The sequence below is a fragment of the Kogia breviceps genome, chromosome 1 (genome assembly GCF_026419965.1).
Source record: "Kogia breviceps isolate mKogBre1 chromosome 1, mKogBre1 haplotype 1, whole genome shotgun sequence".
Taxonomy (NCBI): Eukaryota; Metazoa; Chordata; class Mammalia; order Artiodactyla; family Physeteridae; genus Kogia; species Kogia breviceps.
Genome location: NC_081310.1, coordinates 87,272,790 through 87,284,030, shown reverse-complemented (window position 1 = coordinate 87,284,030; position 11,241 = coordinate 87,272,790).

Below are 11,241 nucleotides of genomic sequence, written 5' to 3'. Positions count from 1 at the left end.
CATAAATTTAAAAATGTACCCACTTAAAAGTGTACAGTTCGATGAGGGTCTTTTACATTTTTTATTATAGTAAAATATAGATAATATAAAATTTACCATTTTTAAAAAATAAATTTATTTATTTATTTTTGGCTGTGTTGGGTCTTCGTTTCTGTGTGAGGGCTTTCTCCAGTTGCGGCGAGCGGGGGCCACTCTTCATCGCGGTGCGCGGGCCCCTCACTGTCGCGGCCTCTCCCGTTGCAGAGCACAGGCTCCAGATGCGCAAGCTCAGTAGTTGTGGCTCAGGGCCTAGCCGCTCCACGGCATGTGGGATCTTCCCAGACCAGAGCTCCAACCCATGTCCCCTGCACTGGCAGGCAGATTCTTAACCACTGCGCCACCAGGGAAGCCCCAAATTTTACCATTTTAACCATTTTTAAATGTACAGTTCAGTGGCATAAAGTACATTCATATTGTTCAGCCACCACCACGATGCATTTCCATAACTTTTTCATCATCCCCAACTGAAACTCTGTACCCATTAAACTATAACTCCCCATTCCTCCTCCCCAACTCCTCTATTCTACTCTCTACCTCCATGAATTTGACTACTCTAGGTACTTCACATAAGTGGAATCACACAATATTTGTCCTTACAGTATGTGTCTGGCTTATTCACTTAGTTCGATGTCTTCATTTGATGCAGTATTGTTTTTTTGTTGTTGGCATGCCATGGGTATTGTGGGATCTTAGTTCCCTGACCAGGGATTGAACCCGGGCCAGGGCAGTGAAAGTGCCGAGGCCTAACCACTAGACCGCCAGGGAACTTCCCCCAAGTTTGATGAGTTTTGACAAATGTGTTCATCTGTGTAACCACCACCCAATTAAAAAAAAATTTTTTTAACATTTTTCTCTCTCCAAACTTCTCTTGTGCCCCTTTGCAGTTCATGCCCCACCCGCTACTCCATCCTCGCTCCCGAACCCCAGCCCTATGAAATCTCTGATCTGCTGTCACTGTAGATTTTTTGTTCTAGAATTTCGTATAAATGGACTTGTACAATATGTACTCGTTTACATCTGGCTTCTTTCATTTACCATAAGGCTTTCATTCCTTGCTTATCACTGAGTGGTATTCCATTGTATGGATATATTACAATTTGTGTTTACATGAGTAGATGGGCATTGAGTTTTTTCCAGTTCTACTTAAAAGTGGGGGGACTTCCCTGGTGGCACAGTGGATAAGCCTCCGCCCTCCCAATGCAGGGGGCCTGGGTTGCATCCCTGATCAAGGAAGTAGATCCCACATGCCACAACTAAGAGTTCGCATGACGCAACTAAAGATCCTTTGTGCCGCAACTGAAGATCCTGCATGCCGCACCTAAGACCCGGCGCAGCCAAAGAAATACTCTTTTTTAAAAAAATAAGTGGGATTGCTGGGTTATAACAGTTATGAATTCTTCATGTATTCTTGCTTCAAGGCCTTTGTCAAAAATATGTGTTGAGGGACCTCCCTGGTGGCGCAGTGGTTAAGAATCCACCTGCCAATGCAGGGGACACAGGTTCGAGCCCTGGTCCGGGAAGATCCCACATGCCGCGGAGCAACTAAGCCCATGTGCCACAACTAGTGAAGCCCATGTGCCACAACTACTGAAGCCCACGTGCCTAGAGCTCATGCTCCGCAATAGAGAAACCAATGCACCGCAAGGAAAAGTAGCTCCCACTGGCCGCAACTAGAGAAAGCCCGCGCATGTAGCAATGGTGATCCAGCGCAGCCAAAAATAAATAAATTAATTAATTAATTTAAAAAACATAACCATTATTAAAATTTATTTTTTAAAATGTGTTGAGAATATTCTCTATTTGACAGACAAGCAAGTGTTGTTTAGTTTGCTGCTTTGAGAGGTGGAAGGTGAAGGGAAGGCGTGGATTGGATGGTGCTGCTCACTTTGGGGAAGGAAGGAAAGGAGAAGGCAAGGTTGGGTGTTGCTTTTCCTGACTCCAGTGTTACCAAAACTTTCCAACAGGAGGCAGTAGAAACCAGAGCACAGATCCAGGGTCCAGAGGCCAACGATCATAGAGTTGCAGCATGTCGGAGGCCAGAGGAGCCTTGAAAGTTGTCTGATCAATCACTTTTGAGCGGTGAATGGGGAGACTGAGGACCAGAGAGGAAGAACATGCACTCCTCCCTCCGTCACCTGGGTCACTTGCTCTCAGCCTTTCACATTCAGCTCAACTTTCCTTTCTCTGGGAGCCTTTCCAGCTTCTGCCTCTCCCTCCCCATCCCACTCCTGCACGTGAAAGTTTAACTCGCCTCTCTCTGTTACTCTCACTTCTTCAAGGAACTGGTGCCAGGTCAAAATCATCTTTGTGATCTCAGGGCCTGGCACAAAGTAAGTGCACAATAATCATTAAGAGTAAACGGCTGCCACCCTGTGCAATGCTCTTCCAGGGTCTCTGGGCCCTAACTCTGCCCTATAGCTAGAAGGATGGAAGTTCCCCTGTTGCCTCTCTGAAGGTACAAGGGGGCCTAAGGTCCTCATTCATCCTTTTGTTCAGTACCACTTGTTTTGTGTTTACCCGGTGTTGGGCTGCATCCACAGGCCTGCAAGCCCTGTAATTGCCCAGCCTCAAGACCAAAGAAAGAGCCTGGACTCATTGATAGAGACATTAATGGTTTAATAGATGGGGGATCTTACACATCTGAAGCAAGGTCGTGGAGCGACACGGGGCAGGAGGTGGGGGTGGGTAGGGAGGTTCCAGTTATAGAGGGAATTGATGTCAGGTTGGCTCATCAGTTACCAGGGTAACCAACAGAGGGGCTCCCCCTTTTGATAAACTACCATAGTGAAGATAGCTCTGATGTAAAGATTAGAGCAATCACTAGCTGGGGCTGGGAGCAAGTATGTAGGCATTTGCTGATTAGGCTCTACAATTAAGAGGGAAGATCAGTCATCAGACTAGGGTGTAGGTGAAGCAGGGACTGGTCAAGTGGGGGATGTATAGAGAGCAAGAGAACAGCCATCTTGGGTGGCCTGATACTGGCACCTGGGATACAGAGGAAATGACATGATGATGATGTTGATGGCAACTACTAACTTTTATTAAACAAACCCTACTGATTACTAGGCACACTTTTTAAAATTTTTAATATTTATTTATTTATTTGGTTGCACCGGGTCTTAGTTGCGGCAGGTGGGCTCCTTAGTTGTGATGTGCGAACTCTTAGTTGCAGCATGCATATAGGATCTAGTTCCCTGACCAGGGATGGAACCCGGGCCCCCTGCATTGGAGCACGGAGTCTTACTGCATCACCAGGGAAGTCCCCTAGGCACACTCTTAAGACCTTCACATTTAACTTATTTAGGGGAGAAATAAAAGTTTCCTCCCTCAAAGAGCTCACATGCTGATCGGGGAGAGAGTCAATTATTCCTTCATTGATTCATGAATAAGGGCTAGAGATATGAACAAAATAGGCAAAAATCTCTGCCTAATTATGAAAGGTTAAAAAATGAAGCTTTCATTCTAGCAGTAGTGCTGGTGAAGAGGTGATAAATGAAATCAGTAAAATGATGATGCATTAGATAATAAGTGTTATTATAAAAAATAGAGAAAAACAAGTAGACAACATTCATTGTCCATTGTGATGAATAATGACTTGTAGGAATCTCTCTCCTCGCCTTATACCCTAAAGGAATATTCATATTACCACATTGGAATTCTCCAGAGCAAGTGGTTATTGTTCACTCAACACAAACTCTGTTATACTTTTTTTTTTTTTTTGCGGTACGCGGGCCTCTCACTGTTGTGGCCTCTCCCATTGCAGAGCACAGGCTCCGGACGCGCAGACTCAGCAGCCATGGCTCACGGGCCCAGCAGCTCTGCGGCACGCGGGATCCTCCCAGACCGGGGCACGAACCCCCGTCCCCTGCATCAGCAGGTGGACTCTCAACCACTGCGCCACCAGGGAAGCCCCAAACTCTGTTATAAAATCACTATACACTTTGAAATATTCCTCAGTGAGCCTTTTTCAGCTATCACCTTTAGTCCTAACTACACAAGAGTTTTCAATGTTTTTCTCTAATAGGATTGTTCCTGTAATTAGCTATGGAATAAAACCAAATTATCGATGGGCAGTGAAAACAGTGCTCTAACAAACAAACAAACAAAAAAGAGAAAAACAGAACAGGAAGAGTGATAGGGAGGGCTGAGGGTGCTGTTTTTGGAAAGGTGGTCAGGGAAGGCGTCACTGAAAAGGTATCCTCCAGGTGAAGCCCTAAATGAGGTGAAGGAGGGAGCCACACAGATTTCTGAGAGAAGGGCATTCCAGGCAGAGGAAGAACAAGTACAAAGGCCTTGGGGCCAGAGCATATGCCTTGTTCACAGACTAGCTAGGAGACTGGAACTGAGTGAGCAGCAGGGAGCATGGTGGGAGATGTCAAGGACAGAGGTGTAATGGGGGTCAAATCTGCAGGGCCTTGTAGGCTGTGGTAAGGCTGTTGGATTTTGTTCTGCATGAGACAGGGAGCCACTAGAGGTTATGGGACAGAGGAGGGACATGATTCAACTCAGGTTTTTAAAAGAATGACTGTTGTGTTGAGAATAGGCTGTAGAGAGCACAGGTGGAAGCAGGGAGACTGGGGAGGAGGTCACGGAACTGATCCAGGGAGCAACCTGATGGCTTGGAGGTGCCGAGGGGCGCGTGAGCTCAGAGCACGGTAGCACGTGCCCACGGAGGGAGCGGGTGCCTCTTCCCTCCAGGATGGCAAGGGATTGCTGAGGTCTTGAAGGAGTTGGAAAGGTGGAGAGGGCTCCCCGATCCAGCTCCAAAAGAGGGGCTGAGTGGGACATGGGGCTGCTCTCACTCTCTCCTGGACACACAACTCACCTCAGGAGGCTGGACATCAGCACACACGTCGCAGGCCACGCCCTGTCTCAGCCACAGCTGCACAGAGGTGCGCTCCAGAACACACAGACGCAGGGACAGAGGGGGTAGCTCGGCCTCTGCCCCACGCAGCCCACGGGAGCCGAAAGGATCCCTGAGGTCCTCTCGGGAAAGCCCAGAAGGAGAAAGGATAGCACGTTCTTGCTGCTTTCTCTGCCTCTCCAACCAAGCATGTCGTAAAAGCTTGGCAAGGATGCTGATTACAGTGGTGAGGGCGACCCGCTGACAGGGCGTGTGTCCAGCTGACCCTCTCCCACACCTTCCTGGGTGTTAATGGGGGGTGGGCGTGCTGAAATACAAGCTATGATACACACACACCCTGCCCATTGCCCTCCTTCCAACCTGACCTTCCCTCCCTATTTCAGCCTCCCAGGTCCCTCCCTGGGTGGTCTCTGCCCTGGATCTTCCCAAAGGTCCCCACACCCTACTCTCCCCCTCCCAACCCTGCCTCCGGCCTGCCCACCAGTCTGCCTGGCACTCAAGCTCTGTCCCTCACCCCCTCCACTCTAGCTGTAATCACAGCTCAGACTAGCCCCCCCTCCTGTGAATAATTGGGGCTGATTTAGGGGCTATCAGGGGAGGGGGGGCTAATGGAGTTCATGGGGGGGCTGCCCTGGTGATGAAGGGAAGGTTGAGAGGCAATTAGCAGGGCTGACAGCCTCGGGAATCACCTAATGTGCCCTCCTGCCCGCAATAAGAGCTAGTGAAGGGTTTGGGTGTGGGGGGTGGCCTTCCGCCCCCACATCCAGGGGTGGACTTGGACTTGAGAAGGGATCTTGGCCCTCCCTCAGCAGGAGGTTGGAGGACAGATAGCAGGATGGACTTCCAGGAAAACAAGGGCAAGGGAGTGGGGGGCACTTTGGGGAGGAAGGGAGGCTGACAGGATGAGCCAGGAACTCCTGGTGCTCCATAGCCCCCCACTTCCCAACACACAGACACACACACTCACACAGAGTGCCCCAGCTGAATCCTATCCCTCACTGGGGACCGGCTCCTGATTAATACCAACATTAGCCCTGAACACGCTCCCCTCCTGGCCTCCCTGCCATTAATTACCTCCTCTCCCAGCCCTGCGGAGGGGAAGCCAGCTCCTCAGGGGCGAAAGGAACAGAGTCTGACCCCCCTGGCCAAGAAGCCACTCCCGCCCCCCTCCTCCCTGCTTCCGAAGGAAAAGAGAAGAGAGGAATCGGCGGGAGGGACAGAAGGAAGGGAGGGAGATTGTGCCCTTCTGTCCCCAGCAGCACCACATCTCCCTCTCCGAGGCTCTCACCCCTTGGAGCCTCTCTGCCATCTAAGTTCCATCCCCAACCCTGCAGCTGGTCAGCCTGGAGCTGAAAAACCTCTGGCTGGAAGAGGGGCCCCCTGGATGAGGTGGGCAGTCAGATCCCTGGGCCCCTTCCCCTGCCTACATCCCTGGTGATTTCGTCAGGAGCAAGACTTGGCACAGATGCAGGCAGAGAGCCCAGTTTACACAAACCAGCACAAGGGGACTGTCACACACGAACACAAAACCTGACGCACTAGGACCAAAGTCACCCTGGGAGTGGGAAGGGGGCGACACGCTCCACTGGGAGGGGCTGCCCACCACCACACACAGAATCACACCAGAAACATTCAGTCAGCTGCTTGGAGAGGGGCAGGTAACGTATCACAGAACATTCACGTGTCAATGGAGGAGGCTCTGCCACAGCTGAATGTGTATGAGCCTCAGGAGGAGGGATCCCTCCCTTTTCTCTCTCTCCCTCTCTCTCTCTCTCTCTCTCTCTCTCTCTCTCTCTCACATACACACACACACACACACACACACACACACACACACACACACACACCCCTTAAAGCAAAGGGCAGTGAACTGAAACCAAGCCCACGTCTACTCCAGCTCCCACCCCACAGTCTGCTCCTTGCCCAGGGCACCAAGCCCTAACTCCCCTCTCAGCCCCTCTGCCTCCCTCTCAGCCCTTGTCCCCCACATTGTGTCTCTGCATGTCTTCCTTTGAGAAAACCCAGGCAGCCCTGCTCCCACTCAAGGATAAGGGGTGGGGAGGCTTCATGAGATTTTTTTCTGAGCTCCTCCCGACACCCCCGTGAGCCCCATTATAAGACCAAGCGAGCCTGGAGACCCGACAATCGATATCCCTCAAAGATGAAGATGCTAATAACTTTATCCCCTCTTGTCCTCCAACTCTCTCCTACATTAGCTCTGACCACAGGCCCCAGGCATCTGGGACCTGCAGTGGGCAGGCCTGGAGCTGAGTAACCCCTTCAGATCCAGGTGGGAAGCAGGAGGGTAGACAGCAAGAAAGACTTCCTGACACTCAGGAGTGGGAGGCCACAGGGATAAAGGATAGAAAGCCTCAGACGCATGTTTCCCACTCCTGGATGTATACACTGGAGACCTGACTCAGAGTCTGGGAGGATTTGTGACCTTAGAAGCACCCTACAGGGGCACCAAAGTCCGAGTAATCCCTGAGGGCTTCCCAGAGGAGATGAGCCGGGAGGAGAATTCCCACTGGGGGAAGTCAGAGAGTTGAGGGACAGGAGTTGATGGGGTGGTGAGTGGGGGCTGCTCTGGCCCTGCCATCCCTGCAGACCCGGGGCCCATCCTCCACCAGGGCCGGTTGGGGGGTACCCAGAGACCCACAGCCCATGGGGTTTCAGAGGGCAAGAGAAGCCCTCTCCTCCCTCACACACTCCACAGCCAGGCTAGACCTCTCTGCAGCTGGAGGGGGTGGTTGGGATCAGGGGACAAGAGCTTCTCTTCTGTGAGCACTATCCCCCCAAAATATTCTTCCTGCCAGCCTGGCCTATCCTACGCCAAAGACCAGGGCCAGGCCTGGGACTGGGGTGCTCAAAGCCTGTCATAGGATAGAGAGAAGGAGGTGGACAAGGAGGAAGAAGTGCGGGAAAGAGGAATGAAAACATTTTATATAGCAAACATTTATATAGCACCTACCACAGGCCAGGCCTCATTGGAAAAGCTTTTCACATGAGACTTGTTTAAAGCTCATAATGACCCTAGGAGATTAGTGCTATTATTATCTGCATTTTGTAGAGGAGGACACTAAGGCACATAAAGGCTGTGTAAATTGCTCAGCATCACAGAGCTGGTAGGTACAGAACCAGGCACTCTGGCTGCAGAGTCTAGAAGCTTGATCTCCAGGGAACCAAGCCCTGGAAAAAGAGGAAGGGACCCAGCTGAGTAGGAGGGGGTGTTAAAGAGCCTCTTGGTCCAAGGGCTCAGAGTAAAACACACTGCCCCAGGGCTCTGGGCCGAAGCTGGGGCTCTCTGCTTTTTTCTCCATGCCCTATGCATGCACCTCTTGTTTCTCTGCACTGCTCCGGGCTGCCCCCTCTCTCCTTGTCTTTGCCCCTAAGTGGGCTCTTCTGTTAGCTCTGGCCCTGTCTTGTCTCCATCTCCTGGCTCCAGGTCTCTCTCCTCCCCACTGCCCCAGAGCCAGAGCTGCTCAAACGTTCCTTCTTAGCACTGGAGTCTGTCAGAGCTGGTGGGGGGGCGGAGATGGGGCGGGGACGGGGCGGGGCTGGACAGAGAGAGAATCTGGGAGGGGACTGATGCTTGGAGCTGTGGAGTCCTCCTCACTCCCCTCTGGGGGTGGGGTTGGGCTGCCTGGTGGTTCAGCCTGGCTGTAGACTGAAAGTTGGGGTTTCTGGGTCCTGGCTTCTCCCGGGACTGTCAGCCCCTCTCTCATTGGACAGCCTGTCTAAGGCCACGTTAGGAATTGGGCAAAACAGGCTTTCTCCAGCTGGCACTTAGAGAGTCCAGGGCCTGTGGTGTCTGGAATTTCTCTAGGATCTCTCTTTAGGTTGGTGGTTCAAGGGGACACAGGACAGGACATTCTCCACCCAGGCTGCCCCAGCACTCTGCCTGCACTGTTCCTGGAAACCTGAACAGATGCTCCGCCCTCCTGTCGGGAATCCAGCCCCCAAGGGAGCAGACAGGAAAGAGGCAGAGGCTGGTTAGGAAGGCTGAGGGGGTCAGCCTTGGAAGGCTTGGACCCTTGGGTTCTGTAGAGAGCCCATTCCCCCTGCTGGGGGCCCCCGGGGAGCCACACTGGCTTCTGCATCACTGATTCCTTCTCTCCAGATCCCTGTGGAAATGCTGGCAGAAGCTTCCTTAGACAGGGGAGTTCTGGGTTCTTTCCTCAATGTTGGGTGTTCCTGCAGTATCCACCACCTCATCTGAGCCTGTGTCTCCCAACCAAGACAGCTATCTCTGAGAGGGAGGGGTAGTGGGGGAACTACACCAGGTCTGGGGGACTCAGATGTCTGATCCCCACAGCCTCAGGTGGCTGTCCCTGTCCCAGCTCCCCCATGGGGTCCTCAGGGCCCCATTCCATTGATCCCCCTGCAGGCATTCATCTCAGCTGGTGCTTAGCCCCTGGTGTGTGTGTGTGGCAGGGGTGGGCGTGGCAGTTAATGGACTTGGCACAGCCAGGAGGTAATTAACAGGGACGGGGCATGTGTCACAGTGGCTTGGGGGGGAGCACCATTAAAGACAATGGGATCCAACAGTTATGAGTCGGGGAGGGGGGAGGTGCCACGTGTGTACATGTTTGCACATGCACGCCTGGCTATGTAGGGTAGGCTGGTGTGCCTGTCAACGTGCTCATCTACGTGCCCATCAATGAAGGGAACGGACTACGGGGGGTCTTAGGCCATGAAGCCGGCAAAGTGGGTGCAAGCTCCCTCCTTACCACCCAGGACAAGGCCCCAAGCCCCAAATGCCTGAAGGAATCAAAGTCACTGGCTTAAGCTACTGTTCCCAGATCGATGAAAGCTATCCAATTCCCTCTTCCACAGTCTCCCAGCATTTTCCTTTCCCTGTCCTAACCTTGTTCCCAGAACCCCTCACCTCACCTGTCCAGCTTTTCCAGCAATACCTCCAGCTGTGGTTTTAAGAGCCTCTGAGACTCTGATGCTCTTGACCTTGGTAACACTCCACATGCCCTGGCAGGTCCCTTCTGCCACCTGACCTCCATCCCCTCTGATTCAGTGATGTTCAATGTGGGCCAAACCCCAGGCCCCCTACCCCTCTACCCACAGAGTCTCCAAGGCTGGAAGTGTGTACATACCACTTCTCTCCTCAGCCCTGAAGACAGGCTCAAGGGGCCTGAGGAGGTGGGGAGGATGGGAGTGTGGGCGAGATAGCAGGCACCCTCCAAGGAGGCCATGCTATTCTCCAGGACTCTCTAATTCAGCTGCTTGTCCCACCTTACGTCACTCATCTGTGCCTCTGTCTCTTCATCTGTGTCCATCCGTCTGTGTGTCTTTCTCCTTCTCTGTTTGCACCCTCTCGACAGTCTCTCAGCCTGTCTCCACGTCTTTAGGTCCTGTCCCTCTCTGTGTCTGCATTGTCTCTCTCTGCACTGTCTCTGGGCTCACCTGTTGGATTTGATCCCCTGACCCTGTCTCTCCCAGCACGTTCCAACCTCCTCTCCTCCCAATCACTTCTGCTTAAGCCCTCCCTCCCAGGGGTGGCACAGCACCAGCCCCACTCAGCCCAGGGCATGAGAGGAGGGCCTTTGAACTTGGCCCTCAAGGACCAGACCCCCCATCAATCAGCCTGCAGCCCTGGGTCAGACCTCCATTAGCACTAACCAGCCTGGACAAGAGGCAGACACCATCGGGCTAGGCCTAGGGGTGATAAGACCCAGATTGAATCAGCGGGTGGGGAGAGCTGGGCACCCAGGGAGTGAGACAGCCACGCCATTAGCCCTGAGGAGCCATGGGGAGCGTGGGTTATTGCAGGAGCTAGGCAGGTGATTGGAAGTGATGGGGCTGAGGGTGGGAGGAAATTGCTCCTCCCTGGCTCCAGGGTGAGGAAGATGGGGGCAGGGCCCAGGTCCTGGGATGGGGGACCTCACCCAGCCTCGGAGCTGACAGAAGCCTCGGGCCAGTGGTGGCCTTGGGCCAGTGGTGTTCCAAGGGACAGAGGGGAAGGGAGAGCTTACCTCCTCCCTCGGGCAGAATGGAATGGGGAGATGGCTTGGTCCTTAGGAAATAGCCACCTTGCCCAATTCCTGGCCTCCAGGTATGGATCCCAAAGCACTTAGAGCCAAGAAGAGTGACAGAGGGGAAGGAACAAGGGGTCCTGCTTCCCTCAACCATTCCTTTATCCTACTCCTTTCCTGTCCCTGCCACATGTACACACACACACACACACACACACACTCATGCGCGCGCACACATGCACACATGCGCCCACATACGCAAGCTGTCCCCCCCTTTTCTTTCTCAACCTTTTGTTGTATTGTGTGCTTGCTCTGTTCTGGGCACACCAATACAAGGAACACTCACCCCAC